Below are 21,811 nucleotides of genomic sequence, written 5' to 3'. Positions count from 1 at the left end.
AAGCAAATTTCCCATAAACATGATTATTCAGGAATTTGGAGGCAACTGGTCTTGCAAAAGATGCTTCCTAGTTCTTCCGTACTTGTGTCTTGGGTTTTGTGCTTTGGGAATGAGAGGATTTGTTCCCCAAGTTCTCCAAGCAGGTACTCAACCCCAAAGCAGGTGGAAGGCTGAGCAAGTGGCTAGGAACATAGGTACACAAGCCTATTCTGTGCCAAGATGTGAAGGAGAACCTCAGATAGTCTCCCATGTGCTTCCTCTAACAGTGAATGTGGTCGGGACAGAGGGACCACCCCAAACATGATTTGGTGTGACAGGCATTATCAGCTGCTGAGCAACTAAAATGAGGAAGAAGTCATCTGCCTTCCTTACCAGAACAGGACAGTGAACTGTTTTCCCAAGCAAAAAAATAACAGGACTTAGAAATGTACTGAGGAGCCAAAATAAGGGAATGTGGGACTTGTCTTAATTTTAGGGGAGTGCACTGAAGCTGTGTCTGCAGTGCTGATGGTGCTGGTGAAGCTCACTGCAGTGCTGAGGGATCGCTTACCTGCAGGGTGGCTGTTGCAGTGTTGAAGGAGCTACTTTTTTTCCAGTTCCCTGTACAGCTCTGGGATGTTCCAGAACTTGCTAAAGAAGCTAGTCCTGGTAGCTCCTATAGTTCCTCTCTTGCCAGATAAAAAATACAGGAAAGAGAAGAGCCTTGGGATCCTTCCAGGGATGAGTGCTGGTGTCTTTACAAGCCAGTTACTGAGGTGATATTTTTTTCAGATCACTTTAAGATGATTTCCCCTATTAGCTTTACATTCAAAACGCATCTAGACCTTCTCGGGTCGATCTGAAAAGGCTACGCTGCCGTGCTTAGCCGTGCGGGGGGAGCAGCGCGGCTGCCGGAGGGGCTCTCCGCTGCCATCTCTTGGCGCGCCAGTGGAAGAGCGCGCCTGTGATCCGTTCCTCCTGGAACCTGGGGACTGACACTCAACGGTGTTTTAGGAAGTCTCAAGAATCTTAGAAGTGGAGCAGCGATACTGAATTGGTGTTATCCTTACTTAGAGACAATAACCAACAAAGTTGTTGGGGTTTTTTTAAGCTGTTTTTTTATTTTTTAACAAAATATATAAATATTTTGTTATCTTATTTACCCAGATTACCTAGTAATATTCAAAGTGTAACTCTGTAAATTGTGTTTATTTACACTTCCACACTGAACTAGCAGCAGAGGCTTGCAGCATTACTGTAGGTACTGAAGGAGGATATTATGTTTCTTATGTCATTGGGAAAGAAGCCAGAATCCCTTCGCTCCTCTCTCCCCTCAGTAGAGTTCCTAGAGATTTGGGTCCTCTGTACTGCTAATATTGACCAAATCAGTTGTATTCAGGGAAGGTTTTTGTTCCGACCTTAGAAGAAAAACTTTATTATCATCAAACTGCTCTGCAAAGCAGGGGTAGGCAGCTGGAGAGAAGTGGAAAACAGAAAAGCAACAGCAAAAGACTGCTGTGAGGAAGAGGTTAACAGCAAGGAAGGAACACTGTGAAACAACATGAGAACCATGAAGTAAAATGAGTGTGGGAGTCCAGCAGCAGTGCAACAAGAAGCAGATATGGACACAGAGACTAGGTGGGAGAAAAAAATCAGATGCAGCCTACCTGAAAAGATAAGCTTGCCATTGGTTCTTTCTCTTTTCACTGAGGGTGGGTGAAGGATAAGGTTGACTTTCAGTCTGTTGGTTAAAAGAAGCTACAGTTCTTGTTTCCTGGCTGAGACTTACCTTTAAAATGGGAATTAGGTGACTAAAATGGAGTGAGCAGGGCTAGCACAAAGAACCTACAACAGGGATATTTATCCTTTTAGCATGGCATATAGGATATTTTCTCAGTATAGGCAACTTCTAGTCAGCTATCTTTGGTTAGATATCTGGCAGTCCTATCCTAGTATAGCCTAGCTGTGAGAGCATAAGTTCATTGTACCCATAAAAAGCATACTTGTGAATTTTACTGTACTTGAATGTGTATTTTGCTTCCTGTCTGCAATTACTTTGTGACCCTTGTCACTGAAAGGGTTTTGGGCATAAGCATGATTTGGTAAGCATAACTAAATGTTCCTTGTAAATTTAGTTATGTGTTTCGTGACATAGTTTTAAATCTCAATTATAGTGGACAAGTGTACCAAAGTACTCTTTCTAAAGCCCTTCTCTTACGACTTATGCTCTTAGTGCTAAACTTGGGACATGGAAATCACAGGAGCTAAAGTGACTGCAATGCAATGGAGGAATACAAAAATAGTTGGAAGTGGCAAATGGACCCTTGGGAATTGAAACATACTTCTTGCATGTTCCTCTGGCTAAGGGAGGAGAATAGAAGAGCTGAAACAGCAGAAGTTCTCCCCAGTATGTTAGTTCTTAGTGCATTTTTGCAAATTGCAAGTCTCTTTAACCTTAGGCACAGATTTGTTCAGCAGTATAGTCTTTGTCCAGTGCAGGAGACAGCATTGACCCTGTTCTTGGTAGACTTCCAGCATGGAAGCTGCTAATGGATGGCATGTCTGGACCTTGGTGAGGATACTTGCATCCTAAATTCATCAGTAAACAAAATGGTAACAGTGCAAACTAGTAAATAAAGGTAATGAACAACCTGTGAAAGACGATATAACTTGGAATGGCCAATGTGTGTGTTAGTAATGTAGAGCCTATCAAACATAATGACTTGCGTTTCTGGTATAAAGGCCTGAGTTCTTTGGAAGCACAGTTATCAACATCCCGAGGATGGTTTTCTTGTGGTGTAAATCATAGAAGAGCATCAGATCTGTTCTGATGTAGGGTCTAGAGAACAAGTCCCATGAGGAATGGGCTGAGGGAACCGGTGGTGTTCAGCCTGGAGAAGAGGCGGCTGAGGGGACACCTTGTTGCTCTCTACAGCTACCTGAAAGGATGTTGTAGCGAGGTGGGTATTGGTCTCTTCTCCCAAGTAACTAGCGATAGGACGAGAGGAAATGGCCTCAAGTTGCACCAGGGGAGGTTTGGATTGGATATTAGGAAAAATTCTTTCAAAAGGGTAGTCAGGCATTGGAACAGGCTGCCCAGGGAAGTGGTGGAGAGACCATCCCTGGAGGGGTTTAAAAGACATGTAGAGGTGGTACTTAGGGACATGGTTTAGTGGTGGACTTGGCAGTGCTAGGGTAAGGATTGAACCTGATGATCTTAACAGTCTTTTCCAACCTAAACAATTCTGTGTTTCTATTCAATAGCAATTGAACCATTTTAAGTAAGTTACTCTAAAATTTTCAGAATAAAATAGGGCAGAGAATGTTTTATCTGGGACAGGCTCAGCTACCCTTAACAGTGTAAAGAATGCAAAGGAATATCTTGGTCATATTTTAAGAGTTGTATCCATTCCCCTGTAATCATCATGTTTTGCCAAGGTGAGAAGAAAGAAAAATCAGTAGCATGAGAACTGAATAGGATTAACATTTACTCTTTTTCTCTTGCTGTACCTGATTGTTGAGGGCAGGGTTGCACTTTTTGATGGCACATGGGAACCTAGCTTTGCATCTGAAGTTCAAGCAAATTTTGCCCAGCTAGTAATTAAGTTTAAAGCTAAGCTCTGTAGGCATATGACCTCAGGTATTATTAGAAACTGTTGTACCAGAAAATCTTCTAAGCATATTATAATATTTTCTTGTTCAGTAAAGCTTAAAGTGCTAACTGGATGATATTCCTATTAGATTTAAACAATTGTATTTTGTTTGTGCTTTCTGATCATTGCCATTGGGAGGTTTTAGTTCTGAAGATAGGCTGAAAAATCTTTTATTCAAGCACAGAATTTGGGAGTTTGGTAGTCACTGGATTATAATTAATCATCCCTCAGAGGAGATATCATCCATAGGATGTGCCACTCCAGTGTGCTGCACTGCCTCAGAGAACCTTAAATGAAGATGTGATTAGTATGATAAAGTTTGCTGATAATAAGGTTTGATGATCAAGTCCTACTAGTTGCATTTATTCTCTTCTGACCTTCTTCCTCAATCTTTGGGATATTGACTTTGAATTTACATTTTTATTTGTAGCAAAACATCATCAGTATATGGAAAATGCGACAGTTTTTCCCCTATCAGCTGTAATTTTCTCTCCTTTTTTACTTTCTCTGTCATTCCCATTTTTTTGTTGTTGCCTTTCCTTTCTTGTTAGCACATAAAATTCTTCCAGTGACTTAATGAAGGGATGCTATTTCACTAGAGCAACCAAACACCCCTGCCAGGACACCACTAACTGGCATGCTGTAAGTCAGCCAGCCTTTCAAGCTCCAGGCAGATGTTTTCAAAACCAAGTGGGAATTTCTTTTCAAAAAAGAGCATCAGTAAAAATGTAGTGGTGTAGGTACAATTTAATATCTCAGACCTTCAGCTCAGCTGAGAGTCAGTGGCTGCAATAATGGATTTACAAATGGAAATGAGATTCATGATGATTTACTGATTGAAGAAGTAGTGAAATAAAGGAAAGGCTGGCAAGAGCCTCAGGAAATACTCTGATGTGAAGTATGAAATGGGAGCAGTTAGAAGCATGTTTTCATTGTCTTGCAAAAAAAAAAAAAGCCTTGCTTACATGTGTTTATCCACTCTTTACTGGGAGCAAGTAAAAAGTTTTACCAGGAGGCATTGTGCCACCTGATTTCCCTAAAGTTGTTTTTTTAATGCAGTTTTCACCCTTTACTGCATCTGTTCACTTTCAGCATGAGGAATTCACTTCAAGTGGGGCACAAACAGCATATTTCCAGTTTACTAGAAAGTGTTGCACAAATTAATGTAAATTGCCACCTTGCTAAAAAAAGAAATGTTCTGCCCTATTTACTTTACCCTGGCAAGAAGCACAGTTGTGCTGCACTCCTGGTCCTACCTGTCTAAGCTGGCACCCACAGTTCTTTTATTAGTGACCTGGGAGTGCCTTGCCTTCAGATGAGCATCCTTTTATAAATTTGTGTTTTTCCCTTTTCCTCCCGTTAGCAGGGGCGTAATCTGGTAATGCTGTTCTTGTTGGAATACCAATTAAAGTTACTACATTTTGCATCACAGCACAGACCTGAAAGGGATAGTGTAGCAGCTGAGGCAGTAGCTACCCTTAGGTAACAGCAACTCCATAGTCCCAAGGAAGGGAGAGTTTTCCTCACCAGGGGCTAACCAGGGCAGCAGAGCCATTCACCTCTGACTGGGGGAGAACAGCAAGCTGGGCAGGACTTAGGGCCAAGCAATCCTGTTTTTCCCAAAGCTTCCCCTCTTCTCCCCTAAAGCAGAGCTTACAGAAAACGATTGGTTTGATAGCCAACAGCGACTTTAGCCTTGCTGGCAAGGGGGTTCTATCTCATTTTTTGATGCTTTGTCATTCCAGTGAGGGTAAAAATGCCTGCCAAGGCCAGAACCCAGGATGGGCGGAATATATGTATCTTGGTCCTTACTTTGGGCCTTATCATCTTAAAATGATAGAAAGTCTGTTACCTCAGTGGAGGATTTAGTCAACTCGGCAGAGAATGGTTTGGAGCCTGAACTGAGCAAGAGGGAAACTGAGGCAGAAGCACTGGCAGGCTGCATTGCTGGAGAAAGAAATCAAGGAACACCTGATTTTTCCTTCCACAGACTGTTACTGTTTCCACTCTTGAACAAAGAAAAGGGATCACTGAAAAATAGTCCTTTTGGAGCAGCATAGCTCCAAGTCCCTATCTTTTTCTCCATTCCATTAAATTAATGCTTGAGGAAATGCTGATGGTGACTTGCTGCCTCCCTTCTCTCAAGAAGTAAGATTGCAGGAAACTACTCCCTTCCTTACTGAGGCAAGGGTAAATGCAGAAATGCCAAGCAGGATTATGAATCCTGGCTATATAGAAAAACAGTCAGGAAGAGAGAAAGGTATAGGAAAGGTCTTAAGGAACTAAAAAAAAAAAAAAAAACCAAAAAAAAACACCACAAAAAAAACCCACAAAAAACCCCAAACCTTTTCCCCACCTTACCACTTCCATTGTGGTGTTCTCATCTCTCTACATCCAGAATTCAGTGTCTCTGTTTTATGAATCTGTTGTAAATGTGATGTTTGTTTTGCTTTGCTCTCACAAGGTTTCCAGCATCTGTTGCCCCACAACAGATAAAGCATCTCCCTCAGAAGAGCTCTCCAGACTTCCTGTGAAATCTTGCTGTACTCTGGTGAATGGAACTGGATGTTTCTCTGGGTATTTTACAGACCTCAGTCTTTTCCATACTCTTAAATACTTGGTTTGGAATGCATTTACGCCACATCCTTGTGGAAATTCAGCACACCCCTGTGATGGCATGAAAGACCTGCTTATTTCTCTGCTGAGTAGAGTGCTGAAGTGCGTACTACCAGCAGAACTTATGGCAATGAGTCAGAAACATCAAGAGCTGAGATGATGTTGCTCTCGGTGAGCAAGAACAGAGCCTTCACACAATCTCTGTGCTGTCTGCAACTATTGGCCAGCGCTACAACCTCCCTTTTCCATTTTGAAGGGATTTGATTGGAATAACTGTCCCCAGGCTTTAATTAGCTGACAAGTTTAAATTCATGTAGGTGGTACAGAGAGTCATGCAGGTTGGAAGAGGAGATAATGCAAGACTACAAGTCAAGCTTGTTAAGGTGAATCTATTTATCATGAATACAGCATCACAGTAAAGACACCCTTCTGTCTCCTCCTTGCTTACCTCACCTCATGCCTCTTCTCCTTTATTTTCTTTCTCCACCTGGTCTTAATAAAGCAATAAGAAGGGTGAGTGCAGGCCCCAGCATTCTTAGTGGACTGTTGCAGGAAGCATCTCTAAACCTGAAGGGATTGCTTCTTTGAAGTGGTGCAACACCAATAGTTCCAGCAAAGCTACACTAACATGTACTAGGAAATAATTCATCTTGGTCACTTCCCTAGGAGGCAAGGAAGAAGGAAATATGAAGTAGTTCAGTTTCATTTGACTGCACAGACATTATTGTATCAGGTATGAAGTCTAGGTTAATTCTATACATACTGTCATATGGATTTACTACTAATGTACTTCTTCCTTCTCTTCAGTAGTGGGATAAGACATTTGCAGGCATGGCATATTGAGTTAATAGGAATCTTTTCAAATTACTGTGAAGAAAAAAATTCCTTTTCTCGTAAATTTATAATCCTACTGTAATGTCGTTTCTATGAGAACTGGATGGCATCAATTCCTAACATATTCAGATGCTGGGTTACAGGCAGGTCAAGGCAAAAGTGGATAGCGCTGTCGTGATATTTGTACTGCTGATGAGGCTGGCAGTGGTTTCAAATCAGAGCAATTTCTAAGTTTACTGTGAAATACACCAAGTGCCATCATCTCTAGGATTTTTTTTTTTTATTGCCAATTGTAACATTCTCCTCTGTGAGGTCCCCTTCAGCTTCTGAGACCTGGGTTTGCAAGCCAGTGAGTGGGGCTGGACTGAGCGCTCCTTCACGGACTGTGCTGGGAGTTAGAGTCCCATGGAGGTGGTGGTGGATGCTTTTGACCACTAATGCCATTAGCCTCGATGAAGGGTTTTTGTTGTTAGCTGCCAAATGTGGTAGCCAAGGGAAGTCGAAGGATGCTAAGTTTGGGAATATCTTTAACCACATATCCATTGCTGGTCTTTTTAATTGGATTATTGTTTTTTCATGGGAAAACCTCTCATAAGTTACCTACCTCTTCCATTCAGTAGTAGTTTCACTTTTGCATTGCAGCAGCAGGAGGCTGAATGGCTGGCAGAAAAAGTACTCTTTGTAGAGGTAAAAAGGTTGATTTTGCATTGGAAAAATGTGTGAGGCACAGTGTGGTTACTTCATTGCTGCTAGATTTGCTGGCTGCAACGATTCTGCCTGCAGTGGAAGGATTTTCTGTCAGCAGGCCTCTTAAATATATTCATTGCCATGGTGGAGAGATCTGCCCTGTACGTTCAGCCATTTGAAAATGGAAGGGCTATATTGCAAGTACAGAGGGTACCTTCCAGCACAGCCTTTTCTGATTTGATATTTCTTGGGCAGCACGACATCCAAGAGTGGTGTAGTATTTTCATTTCCCTTCTTCAAGATTTTGCAAAGCACATACAGTAGGTGAGAGATCAGGCTGGCTGGTCCTATTCAGTGTGAAGCATCACGGGTTAAGGAAAGAGGCCATCATGGTGAGCTGCATTTGTCTGCTGAATGAGATTTGATGGCTTGTGGTGGAATGCACACACATATTTGAGGTTTTAGAATTCTGTCTTGAGCATCTCATTTGCTAGTCTGAGGCTATTGTCAGAAGTGTCAGATGAAGAGGCAGCTCAGGTGTTTGAGATGCTGTCCAGAAAAGCTTGTGGAGAGTAGATTTGATTCTGTTCTCCTCAGAGCAAAATGTAGATCTTAAAAGCAAGTTTTGTTGTGCTCTACTTCCTTTTCAGTACTGGGAGGACTTGGTAGAATAGGGTCCCCAAATGCCCCAGGAGCCTTCACTCCAGGCTTATTTAGCTCCAGGAGAAGCAAAGATGCCTGTGAAATGTGCTGGGATGGTTGTGTGTGTTCAGGATGAAGAGCAGTTCCCTGCATACGTTTCCCACTCACACTGGTGTCTTGGTACAGAGAGGGCAGCTATTCCTTTCAGTGCAAGGTTATACATTTAAATGACACATTGCATTGGATTAGGTGCATTAGAACAGCCAGAAACCAAACTACACAGAGTTATTTGTAAATATCAGACATGTCAAAGCCATCCAAAAGCAAAATTCTGCCTTCAGCCAAGAGGGAAATGTATGAACAGGCCTCCGGGCTGTTCAGGGGCTTCAGGCAGTCTTCCTGCTTCAGCTAGCAGGTCCCATCACTCACTCAGCATGACCAAGGGTACTTGTCTGAGTGGTCAAGACTGCTGGGGAGAAGGAAGCCAGAATTTTTAGACATTTTCCAAAGTGTCATGGCTCAGTTGTCCCATGTTTCACAGCGAAGATGAGGGTACCGAAGAGTTTCTGAGAACACAAATTTAAAAAGCAAAGATAATGTTGGAAGAGTGTGATAAATGCAGACTCTTCCCTCTCAAAACAGTAATGATGGGCATGTCTGTGGCAGTATTAAATCAGTCCAGTGATTCTTTCTAGCTTACTTTGTAAGTAAGTAGAATTGGCTTCTGTGCCATATGAATGAAATACCTACATGGTAGCTTTGATCTCTGGCTCAGAACACAGATGGCAAACTTTGTGTGAACCCTCATAAGGTGTCCTGGTTTCGGCTGGGATAGAGTTAATTTTCCTCCTAGTAGCTGGCACAGTTGCTGGGTTTTGGATTGAGTATGAGACTAATGTTGATAACACACCTGTTGATATTTTTGGTTGTTGCTCAGTAGTTGTAGTGCTTATACTCAGGCAAGGACTTTTCAGCTTGCCGTGCACAAGGAGCTGTGAGGGGACACAGCCGGGACACTGACCCACCCTGGCCAAGGGGATATTCCCTGCCGTGTAACGTCACGCTCCGTATAGAAACTGGAGTTGGCCAGGGGGGCAGGAATCGCTGCTTGGGGACAGGCTATCGATCACTGCGTGGTGAGCAACTGTTGCATTGTGCATCACTTGTTTTTATATACTCCTTTATCAGTAATATTATTGCTACTTGTTATTAATTCCTCTTCCTCTGCTGTGCCATTAAACTGCCTATGGGGTGGTTTTGTTTTTTTTCTGATTCTCTCCCTCACCCCACCTGAGGGGTTGAGGTGAGCAAGTGGCTGTGTGGTGCTTAGTTGCCAGTCGTGGCTAAACAATGACACAAGGTCACTTTGGGGAAGTCAGTCTTAAAAAAGCTGTCTGGATGGAGTAGTCAGCTCTACTGCACAGCAGTGTATCATGGAACAGGCAAAGGAGCATAGAAACTTTGAGCTGTGGGAAGGAAAATGGAAGACTGCCAAGTGCATCTCTCTGAGCTAGAATTTGCTTATGATATTATAGCATCTTTTGGTGACTTTATGGTAATTTCAATAACTACAAATGGTCACAGTGCCTCATAGCAGGGAGACAGCACAGGTCCATTATTGAACAAAGAGAGGGAGAGCATCATACCAAAACACCAATACTGACTCTTCAGGCTCTTGAGCACTTTGTTGTTGCCTACAGCTGTTTGCCCTCAAGATTTTCTAATTTTCAGTCTGCACAGAGTAGCTACTCTCTGGGTAACAGGTATAGTAAGCAGATTTATGAGAGTTTTATTAACGTATGCTACAACCTTGAAAGGCTAGAACAGTTTATGAACTTCCACTTCTACTTAGATACTGAGAGAATAGTTGCGGAAGTCGATTTAGAGACCACATAAGCCACACATTCTGGCAGTTGGTAGGGGGTTTTGAACATATTGTGTCATGTATGGTCAGCTAATTCAGTGATATGATTTGGTGAGCACCACTTGGGCTCTACAGCAAATAGAGCTATTTAAGTAATGAAAGAGCATGTGAGCAATTTGAGTATTTTCCCTGTCGGATGCTGGATTTGGGACTTTTAGCTAATCATTGACACTGCAGAGCAGCCAAAGTCCCTGAAAGTCTTTAAGATAAAGAGGAGGGTAAGAATAGGTAGCAACAAGAAACATTTATTTTCTTGGCTCCTCAGACATTGCCTGCTGCCAATTTTTACTGCTCTGCACGCACAAAGCTATTTGTCTCTTAATGCTAAATCCTGTACTGGGATTCATAAGTGCTTCTTCCATATGTCTTTAGGGATCAGGCAGATGTACCAAACTGCCATCAAAGAAGCTATGTGCTTTGGAGGGAGAGAGAATGGGACCAAATGTTTAATGTTGGTATTCTGCGTTTAGCTGTGGAAGGTAATCCCAGGACTAGGGCTGAAGTAGATAAGCATATGTAGTGTGCAGTTCAGTGTTATGCCTACCATAGAAAGCCTCAAAACTCAGCAGTGAGGCAATCTCAAGGATGAAATACAATGAAAGAGCTTAAAAGCCCAGATTGTCCCCATCAGAAAGCAAGTACTGTTCCATAGAGGTTGTCAATGGAGGTTCAAGGCTGCAGAACTGGGCCAAGATCATTTATTCTATATGTTTATCGAATTTTTACAATCTAGTACCTTATAGCAGCCCTTTGAGTTAAACCTCGTACCATATCTCATAAAACTGAGCCTTTTGGCAAACCAAAGGCATTTTCCCAAGAATTACATAAGCAAAGTTGCAAACATCATCCATGAATTCCTCAGCACCTGTAGTCCTACAGTTTACTGTCCCTGTGAGAATTTGGGATACTGACTTTCAGTTCTATTTCCACTAGTTTCTATGTTTTCTATTTGGGTTTTGTTGTTAATTTCTTTTTCCATAAAGGAGTTGTATTTTTTTTTATGCTACACACATAAAATTTGAACATGTAGTATAGATTAACAATCATCAGTCAAGACTTAACTTGAATGTTCACAAAGTGGAAGAAGATGTAGATAAACTAAAACAAGCCTTAGTTTCTTCATATTGAGAAGTTCCTTGTAAATGGTTCACATCTGAATTCTTCTCTAAGGATTGTTAGTAAATAAAACTTAAGCAGCAAGCTAAATTTAGCAAAATTGCAGGACACATCTCTCACATCTGAAGTTTTGAAATCAGGGACATCAGTTATTGAAACTTATGCCTCCCCTTCTTCTTTCACTTGCTTACAAAAATATTACCATTTCTGTGTTCTGCTGTTGCTCTTACATCTCCAATAAACAAAGAAGTAATGCTATTGTTTCAACATAGAAACCTAACAGAAAATGTTTATTAGTGATTTTATTCTCCTTTGACTTTTGCCATTTCGGTGACATTTTTGCAAAAAGTAAGTTCTGGAAGAGCACTAGACCCACACTATAACGCAGCAGAACCTGCACCATAATGACGTGAGTTTGAAAAGTGGTGTCTGCATGTCTGTGCTCCGCTTACAGAAATAATAGTTAAGATAGTGAGATTCTTCTATTTTGCCCCTATGATTTTGTGTCTAAATACTCACAATTGCTACCCAAATGGAGTGTTTGCCTTACAATTGAGGGGCAAACCCGATGACAGCAGAAGAATACTTCCACTTGGGTTTAAAATCATTCAAACAAACTGTTATTAGTTACAAAGGAAGGAATATGTCATCTATTGCCTTTAAATTTGGACAAACTAAAAGGCAAAAGGCCAAGAGAAGCTTTTTTTGCCAATGTTCTGTGTCAGCACTTTCTGGTTCTATTATGTTGATTAGGGTTTTAGGTTACATACACACTTTAGGTCTAGGTTAAAAGAGGACAAGCAATTTTTTTTGTGTGTACCTTCTCTGTTTGGTGGAAGGAGGAATGAAATGTCTTTGCTTAATTGGAAAATATTTATGGAACATATTGTAGTACTACCATTATCCTTAAGTAGCAATTCATTATGTGACTGTTTTCTTTCAGTCAAAATAGTTCCTTTTTTCTCCATGATCAGTGGAAAATTTAAATCTTCAAGGTAATGGTCTAATCCACCTAAATCACAAAAATATTTGTGTTTCATGTCTCTCCTTTCTCCCCACTGTGCTCCTTCTCTCATTTTCTGTGAGCTACCATTCTAACTTATTTGCAACACCCAGGAATGCTGCTTTTTCTTGGCCATGTTCTTTCCCTTTTTTCAGGGCTGCATGCCTTGCAGGAATTTAGTCCAAAGAATATTTGCCAGCAGTGGCTTGGAGTACTGGAACTTCCCAAAATCTGGGCCTCTCGTGTCCAAATACTCTTACGTATATTTTTAATTCAATGCTGTCTCACTTTTCTTCCACATAAGGAAAGCGGTGATAAAGAAAATTGTTTGTAGTGTGACTGAACTTTGTTCTGCCAGTGAGTCTAGGTAGTGATCCAGAAAGTGGTTTGGAGATGTTTGTTTTAGAAAACCAAAATAAAAGGGGAAAAAAAAAAAACAGTGGCATACATAGGGAGATGAACTAGAAAGCCTAAATTGGTAGCTTTACAAACACATTACATGGAGGCAGAATGAATAAATGCTAGTCAAAAGGGGTAGAGGGAACAAGGGCCCTTGTCTATAATCACAACCTAATCCTTTGTCTTGAGAATTGTTCAAGGTCGCTAAGTGGAAGTTAGGTACTGTGTATTGCTCACAAAACCTAGGAACATAGGAGTAAAGGAACAGCCAAGGACATTACAAATCTAAGCTTCCTGTGCAACAAGTATTTCTTCAATCAAATAGGAAGAAAGGTCTCTCATTGCAGCATAAATATTAGTGATCTATAAAGGTCTAACAAAATAGTAATTATAAAGCATTTTTAATCTTAAAAAAACCCTTACATTGCCAAATGTGAAACCTGAGAGCCCTCTTCCTTCATTGCGTAAGAGAATGTATGATGTGGAGGCCATATCCTGGTTTCCTGCAGCTGAGCATGTGAGTCCAGCTTTTTGAGGGAACCAGTTTAAAGTATTAGCTATGCAAAAACTACCAGCTTTTCATAACATCTGAAAGTTGTTCTTATCACCTAATGAAGAAAATACAGGGGAAAAAGCTGATTCATTACAAGCAGAGAGCTGATAAAACAGGTATTTAGATTTTAAATCCATAAGCTATCAGATGAGGGGTTTTATCTAATAATAAAGTTACAAAGTAGTGGACTCTCTAAAATCTTTAGATTCTTGTGTCTCCTGGAGAAGAGCCCTCCTAGCATGCCAAATAATTCTTTTTTTTTTTTTTTTCCCCAATTCTTCTGGAATAGAGAGACAGAATCACCCATCTTATTGGCCCTCTGAGGTTACCCTTGAGTCTTCAACATCATGAGAACCATTGAGCTCTCCTTGCAAGACACCTCTAATAAAATAATGTCTAAATACTGACTAACAAAGGAAGGAAAAGGATTGATAGCTAGCTGCTAGTAGGTCCTTCGTGTAGTAACCTAAGGATTTCAGTTGCTTCTCCTTATCTCAGTTGTAGCAGTATAACTTAGCAGTGCTTCAAGTTAAAGGAAATATTGGTGGCAAAAATCCAGGTAATGGCATGTGGCATTTATGGCCTAGTGATAAGTAGCAGCAGCAATATCATCTTGTAACAGACTGGTTTGTCTGGGCTTCTCTGTTTTGAGCCATAACAGCAGAATAAACTAGCTATGTTACATGTTTATCTATGCTGTGTTTTTTAACATGAGGCTGTTTCTTTTTCCCTCTGTTCTTGCCTTCCTTGCAATTTCAATGTAACTTATGTGGATGAGTGGTATTTCCAAAGACATGAAGTTCCTGCAAGTTTTGTGAAAAATCTTTAGTATATAGGAAAGAGACAAGCTACTGACTTCTGTGGGAAAGCTAGGTAGGTTGAATTCTAATGTTCAGATATGTGCAGATTCTTAACCAGAATATTAAATATTCTAATATATATGGTTATATATAGATATAAGCACACATATTCTTATCTATTCTGATATATACAGTAGTTGGACATGATGAGTCATCCCTGGTATAGCCTGAATGTTGTATAACTGCAGATACAGGATGTGAGGCAGGCAGTTAGCATTGGGAGCATGGTAAAAACATGGGAGTTATGTGGAACAGGGGATGAATTCAAGAACACAGTGTATAAATCTGTACAAACCCTGGCTTTGTTAGTTTTGCTGTTCACAGAACAAGAAAAGTGTTATTTGTCCAGAGAAATTGTTCATGTAGCATAGGAGTACATACAGAGTGGAATAGCACTAAGCATTAGATCCTGGTGATAAAATTTAAAAGCAAATCTTTTTTTAGTCTTCCTTGTTATTAGACTCTTTTTTTTTTCAGATCAGGCAGTTATTAAGAACCCACAGCAACTTTTCCATTAGACTTAGATTAGTATTTAAGCAAGCGATTAAAGGGACAAACAGACTGCATTAAGCAGTACAGCTCCAGCAAGACTGCACAAAGGTCAGATGTAATAAGGGAGTATTTTCTTAAGAAGCCATACCTAGGTTTTTCTTATTCCTTTGTGAGGCAAGTAGAGATGGCAGAGGTTTTCATGCTTCATAAATAGAATGATTAAAGACTTTTATTTTCACAGTTCATAGTTGAATCAGCAATGATAACTTGTGGTCTTATGGCACTGACTTGCTTTTGCAAGTTGGTGGCAGAGTTAGTCAAATTTATTCATGTCACACCAAGTTAACTGGCCAGGAATAAAAAAAGAGAAAAAAGAAGCCCTCTCATATAGATTTACTCCTAATTCTTTTCTAATCATTTTGGGTTCTGTTTGTAATCAGAGAAGCCAAATCAATATTCAGCTAGGCAAATGTGCTATGGAGGCAATCTTTCCTGATGCCAAATATGCAAATAATGCCAGCTTGCAGTGTTATGACCTTTCTAATCTTGCTATATTAACAATGCTGAATCTTCAATTTCATGATTGCCAGGTTGTCACAGCGCCCCTTGCTGTGAGGATGTTTTACTATATACTGACAGTACCTTACCTACCTCAGTAATTGCGATAAAATTTCTTCTTCATAACGCTTGCAACATGTTTTTAAGTAAGCTATTCCTATTTTACCGATAGGAAAAGTAAGAAGGGAGAGAGGTTAAATGCCTTGCTCGAGGTAAAAATGTAACCAGGTTGCATAATTCAATGCCTTTGCTGTACTCAGAATTACAAGTATGATCCTCTTTTTTTATTACATTAATTTATTGATTTTTTTCAAGGATAGTGGGCATATTTTCCACACACATGCTTTTCTTTTCATCTGAAGAAAAGCACTTAATCTTTGTTGTGTTAAAAATATAACATTGTTTTTGCATATAGTACATAGTATTCACATCTTTTGGACATATGTTCAAAACCAAAATGCTGATATTCACACTACTGTTAAACTTGATTTGTATTTCTTTAAGATTCATGATGTATTAAAATATCCAAATCCTGTAAAGTTTTCCTAGTAATCCAAATAATACTAAAATCTGTCCGGCATCACAGAATTTATGAGCTCCAGGTGCAAAAAAATGCACTCTTCATTTGCATTTTTTATTTAGCAAATTTCTGTTATATATTTTGGGGCCCAGAATCTCTATTATTTCAAGCATTTTTTAAGAAGCAGTGCAACATTTGTAATTGTTAAATTCAGTCAGTGAAACTTACATGGGACACATTTACAAATAATATTATGGGGTTTTTGGTTTGTGGCTTAAACAAACTTTTGTCTTATTTTGTTGTTGAATGGATACTAATTCTGTAATACCAGCGTTAGTGTAATACTAAGTGTTCAGGGAAAGGAAATCTGACCCTCTGAATTTGTAGCCTTAGAGGGATTTGGCATGCTAGCCTCATCTTGTATTCTCTTAGTGTTTAAAACCTGTTGGAAACATTTTTTTTTTTTTGTGGTACTCAGTGCAAGGGACCCCAGATTTAGCGAGATCACTGACCTCTGCCTGTCTTGAAGGCAGAACATTACATCTGGGTTCCTGGTTTGGATTCATGTCTTGTATACTGCTAGGCAGCTGTTTCATAATCTGTGGTAATAGAAAAGGGAATTTTTTCTTGTGGCCCTTGCATGTGGATATTATTTATCCTGTACTTTGCTCAAGCATATTCCTTTTGACCTTCTGAGGTAGCTGTTGACCTGGAGTCTCATTCATAAAGAAACTAAGGCCAATGATTTTAAGCATTCGTGCGAAGTTCTCACAGTAAGACAGACATTCTTACAGGTCAGACTCAAGATATAATATATGGCCAACATTATTGATGCTCTCTCACTGATGATGCTGATGTTATTGATACTCTTAACAACTGCTTATCAGGACCTGGGCCATGAAGCCCACAAACCCATGGAAGATACTTGGGCAGGGGGACTGAATTGTGAACAACTGCATGAATCTACTCAGCCGAGTAATGGTTTTTGGGGTTTGGGGGGTTTTTTGTTTGTTTTGTTTTGTTTTTTGGGGTTTTTTTGCCTAGACCCTTGAGGCTAGATTTGTTTCCTCTTCAGGCAGCAAAACCTGAGGCATGACCAACCAACAGTGATGTGCTAGGGACTTCCAGGACCTAGGGTCACTGAAGGTACTCAGTAATTCAGACAGGATCTTACCCAGGAACCAGATTGTAGCCCAGATGGTGGCAGTCAGAATGACAGCCAGACAAGGATAAGTGGACTGTGCATCAGAAATAAATCAGTCACATGATTGTTCCCAGACCACTCTTTAATGGTAATATAAACACAGACATTAGTTGCACAGGACACTTTGAGAGTTATTTTCTTATTGACAAATATTGTATGAAGCCTTTGCATAATGCTTTAAGACATCGAGTCACATATCTTCAAAGATAAAGCAAATTTAATTTGGAACTTTTGAATGAGAACACCATAAACTTTTTGCACTAGAGGTCCCTGGATATTATTTCTAAATTTTTCTGGATAGTGGGTGTGTGGTAGCATCATGTAATTCGTCAACAAGAGATCTTCTGTGATGCTATGCACATACCCAATTAAAAAGATCAGTAAGGTTGAGAAGTCAAACTCTTTGGTTTAGAAACCATTGCTTGACTTCGTCCTTTAAGTAATAACTAAATGTACATTCCACTCTTTCTGAGTGTCTAGCTGAGATTTTGAGGCCTAATTACAGAACTGTTGTTAAGCCTTAACAATTATACTAGTATTACTAGCAAATACATCTGTAATGCATAAATGTTCCTAAATATAGGTCTTTGTCATAACAAACTGGACATTTAATATTAGGTGATGTGGTTTTACCTTAACCTGGATGTTTCTCAGATCCTTTCTGTAATGTATGTAATGTCTCCAGCCACCTCCAATGGGCATGTGAAGCTATATTTTGTTCATGTATACAAATGCTTTTTATTATTTGAAGATGAGGAATAACAGACATTTCAAAGGGGTATTTTTATTTTTCTCTTCAGATTGAAATGGGAGTAATGTTCAGTAATAATATCTTTCACCATAGTAATGAAGATTAAAACTATTAGAGATATTTGTTCCATATGCATTGGCTATTCTGTGTACTGGATAAAAATATAGCTCTGCGGTAAAAAGTACATGTGTAATGATGTAATTAATATTGTATCCTGCATAGCAAAAAAGGGCCAAATTGAGATTACACAAGCAGCCTTTATTTCTGGTATTTTTCAAGTTTCAAATGTTTCACTTTGTAAACATAATGTTCTTTTCTTTCTTAATTGCAGTTTTAAGTGGGTAAATTCCTGGATTTACAAAATAGTAAAATGACCCCTTGCCCTCTCCCTCTTAAAATTCCGTCATCTGAGTATTGCCATAATCAACCAGCACCATTAGAAAGTTTATCACTTGAGCTAGTACTTCATGGTAGTATTCCCTATGGAGCCAGAGAGTATAGGAAGGGAAGGGGTTTCGTCTTACTCTTAGAAATTCTTGCTTTCAAAAAAAGAAATGACAGTTTAAGAAAATATCTGGTGTCACTCCAGACTCTGGAACTGCTGCTCTGCTTTTGTGAGCACAGACACCTCCTAAGCTGCAGCAACTTCTCCTTCATTTCTCAAACCTGTTGTTGTCCAGTTTCCAATCTGTCTCGCTCACTCTTGTCACTAGGCTCCAAGCTTGTGCCGTTTTGCTGCATTGCTCCTCCTCAGTCTATGTCTTTTTTTCTCCAAGGATGGCCCTTGAGTCAGATCAGTACAGGGACTTGAGAATGGTTTAATCATGATCAGGGAGGAAGGAATTGCCAAGAACTCTATCTGCTAAGATCTGACTCTCCACTGACACCTGTGTGTTGTGACTTTCATTCCTCTGTTTTCTTTCCTTCTCCAGCAAGAACGTGGTAATTTTAGGGGACAGACAAGTAGATTATTCTTCATAAACTCGTAAGCATAAGTATGTAATGGTCATAATTAAGAAATGAGCTTTGATAAAACGTAGTGCCTTGCAATAAGGGCAGTTAGCACAGGGGTAGAGACTGTTCCCTAAAGAGATTTACAAAGCCACAATCCCGTGTAAACTCTGATAAATTAAAAGATAACCTAGCTTTTATACAAAGATCTAGTTACAAGTTAAAAGTACTTCCTTCTTAACTGAAGGGATTTCCATGAGTTAGGAAAGACTCTTCATAAAACTCCAGGGCACTCTTATTTAAAATTCATTAAATGATCATGATAAAAATAGTGTATTTTTCCCTGCACCATAGCAAACTATTCAGTTGTAAAGAATGCTGTACGGGCCTTCTTTCTTGTCTTCCACCAAACTTCCGGTTCCAATTTTAATTGTCTTCCAGTATTAACACTCAACAGGTAACTCCAAATCCCAAGTGCTAAAATGCAGTGTAACAAACCACAGTGCTGTGAGCTGCTCCAAATTATGCAAACATACCAGCTGTTGCCAAACAGTTAGCTTGGCACTAGAGCCCAGTTAAGTATTTATGCCCATGTAAAACAATTCCCTGAGCTCTGGCTTATATGTACAAAAAAGCCTTTGATTTAAACCAAAAATAAGCTTGTGAGGCAGGGCGGGGGAGGAAGAAACCTTGAATGCGCACTGTGGCTTAGCACAAGGAAATTCTGTGCTTTTAAAACTGCTGTTAAATCAACAAAACTCCCATGAATGAAGAATTTTACTACCTTCTTTATGGCAACAATATTTAATATTAAAGGCGGTGACAGGTATGAAGGAGAGGTTTCTGCCTCAAAAGAAAAGGTGATTTTCATTTTTCAGCAGGAGTGCCTTTTGGGAATAGGAAACAGGAAAAAGGCATCGGAGAAAGTAGGAGGGAACCAAAAATGGGATAACAGCAGGGTGTCCTTACTGGGAGGAACACATCTCTCTGCCTTGCTTCTGCAGCTAGTACAACTAGCACTTGCTTTGTGCTTTTTTTCTAGAAAGTGTGCAAGCATGCTGTGCCAGTACCTATCCCTAGGTATCCGTCTGTTGTATAGTGCGCTGCAGTACTGCTCGAAGGCTTTAACTCTAAATGGTACTATTATGGTAATGCTAAGTGGGGAAGATTGATACAAAATGTATTCAAGAACAGTTTAAGGAATAGGGTGAGTTAGAGGAGGAGCAGAATAGAAGGGAATTGCAACAAATGAAATGAGTGTGGATTTACTAAAAGAAGTGTCTCAGTGTTGGGTGAACTACTCTTTAGGGACAGAGGCAGTCCGTAGAGGTGGAGCACTACAGCCAAACAGTATGTTGCTTTGCATTGACAGTTTTATCTGTGGACATATAATAAAAAGGAAGAACAAGGATTTTATTTTGCTTACTACTTAGGAACATCATGGCCATGCCTTTAAGTATTTTGTGTCTCCTGAAGGGCCTTTTCTGTATTCCACGTAAGGGTGCTTGGCTATAGGAGTACTTCAGGTTGTTATAACATCAGGTACAATTTTAAATTGATGGTGGTGTTGATGTAGTCTGAAATATGACCATTTAGTATTGGGGAAAGGTGGAGTATTTTTCCCATCTGCTTTAGGCTGTTGTATCTCAGCAGCAGTTGGCAGCATCTATGTTCAGACACCTAAGTTTATGATATAGTCAAAATAGAAACTCCAGAGGTTGATGCAGCATGCCTAAATTGGATGTCTAGTTAGAGACTCTAAATCTCTCCTACTTCAGTATATTTTACTTGAAAACACTTTGAAAAGACAGGCAGATGGGGGGGGCGGGGAATCATATAACTGTCTCCATGGTGGGTTTATATCATTTTAACAATAGGATCATATAATTTAGGCTGGAAGGGACCTCTGGAGGTCATGCAATTCAACTTCCTGCCCAAAGTGGGGCCAACCACAAAGTTAGATCTGTTTGTTTACTGGTCAGTCCAGTAAAGTTTTGTGTACCTCCAGGGATGGAGGGTCCACAACCACCAGCCTGTTCCAGCATTTCACCATGCTCTTTTTTTAGAATGTGCAATTCAAATTTCCCTTGTTGCAACTTTCTTTCATCAGTAGATATGCCTCAGCTTCATTCATAGCTGTGGTGCTACAGAATACCTACAGTACAGCTATATCAGAGTTGCTTTAAATGAGCTGGGTTGGTGTCAGACCAGCTGGTTACAGCGCTGTGGAGCTAAGAAGGGCCTGTAAAATCCACCTGAGAACCATGGAGTGGACAGGCAAGGAAAGGACTGCATAACCTCTTTATTGAGAGGGCATAATGGGACTAAATGGATATAATTCAATAAAAGGGGATAGTAGAATATTGGGAATTTCAAACACTGTGTTTATACACTGTGTTAAGCCGCAGCTAATTGACGTTTTATTGCCAACTCTTCTAGTATCTCAAACTGCTGCCTCCTAAATTGCATTGTGTGAAATGCCAGTCATATTCATCATTGATTAATCAAAACACTGCTAGAAGGCCAGCCTCAAGCTGATGCCCTTTCAAAGTAAGCAAGGAATGACTGAGGCTGAAGTAAAGCAGTCAGATGTGACAATGGAGGGAATGAACACGGAGGATGGAGTTTGGTAAATTGATAAACATCCAAGCAAGCTTGAAATGTTTTTTGGGTATTGCAACCATAAAGAACTGGAATTGAAAGAATCGCTTGCAGATAAAGCAAGTCTGTGCAGAGGAGAGGAATGTAAGAATTATGTGTTCATGGTGAAGAAGTACTGTTTGATTAGCAAAAGCTCAAAAGAACTGGTGGCATAGGGAAAAAGAGGACTTTCTATTATTGAGAGGAGACGTAATGCTCACTTCCAACAGGGCCCTGACTCTTCAAAGCTGGGAATAATGAAGAGCAGGAAGGAAGTAGCTGTGTGTAAATGAACGCAAGCAACTAGCAACAAGTTAGGTGTACAGATGAAATGAGGGAACACAGTGGTATTTTGGAGCCCTCTCAAACCTTGGGTGCCCTTTTGCTTTGGTTCCTAAAGAGGTTGACAGAAATCCCTAAGGGTTCACA

This window comes from Phaethon aethereus (assembly GCF_964289735.1).
Source record: "Phaethon aethereus genome assembly, chromosome: 9".
NCBI classification, from domain to species: Eukaryota; Metazoa; Chordata; class Aves; order Phaethontiformes; family Phaethontidae; genus Phaethon; species Phaethon aethereus.
The sequence above is the reverse complement of the archived record's forward strand: the minus strand, read 5'-3'. Positions refer to the sequence as shown.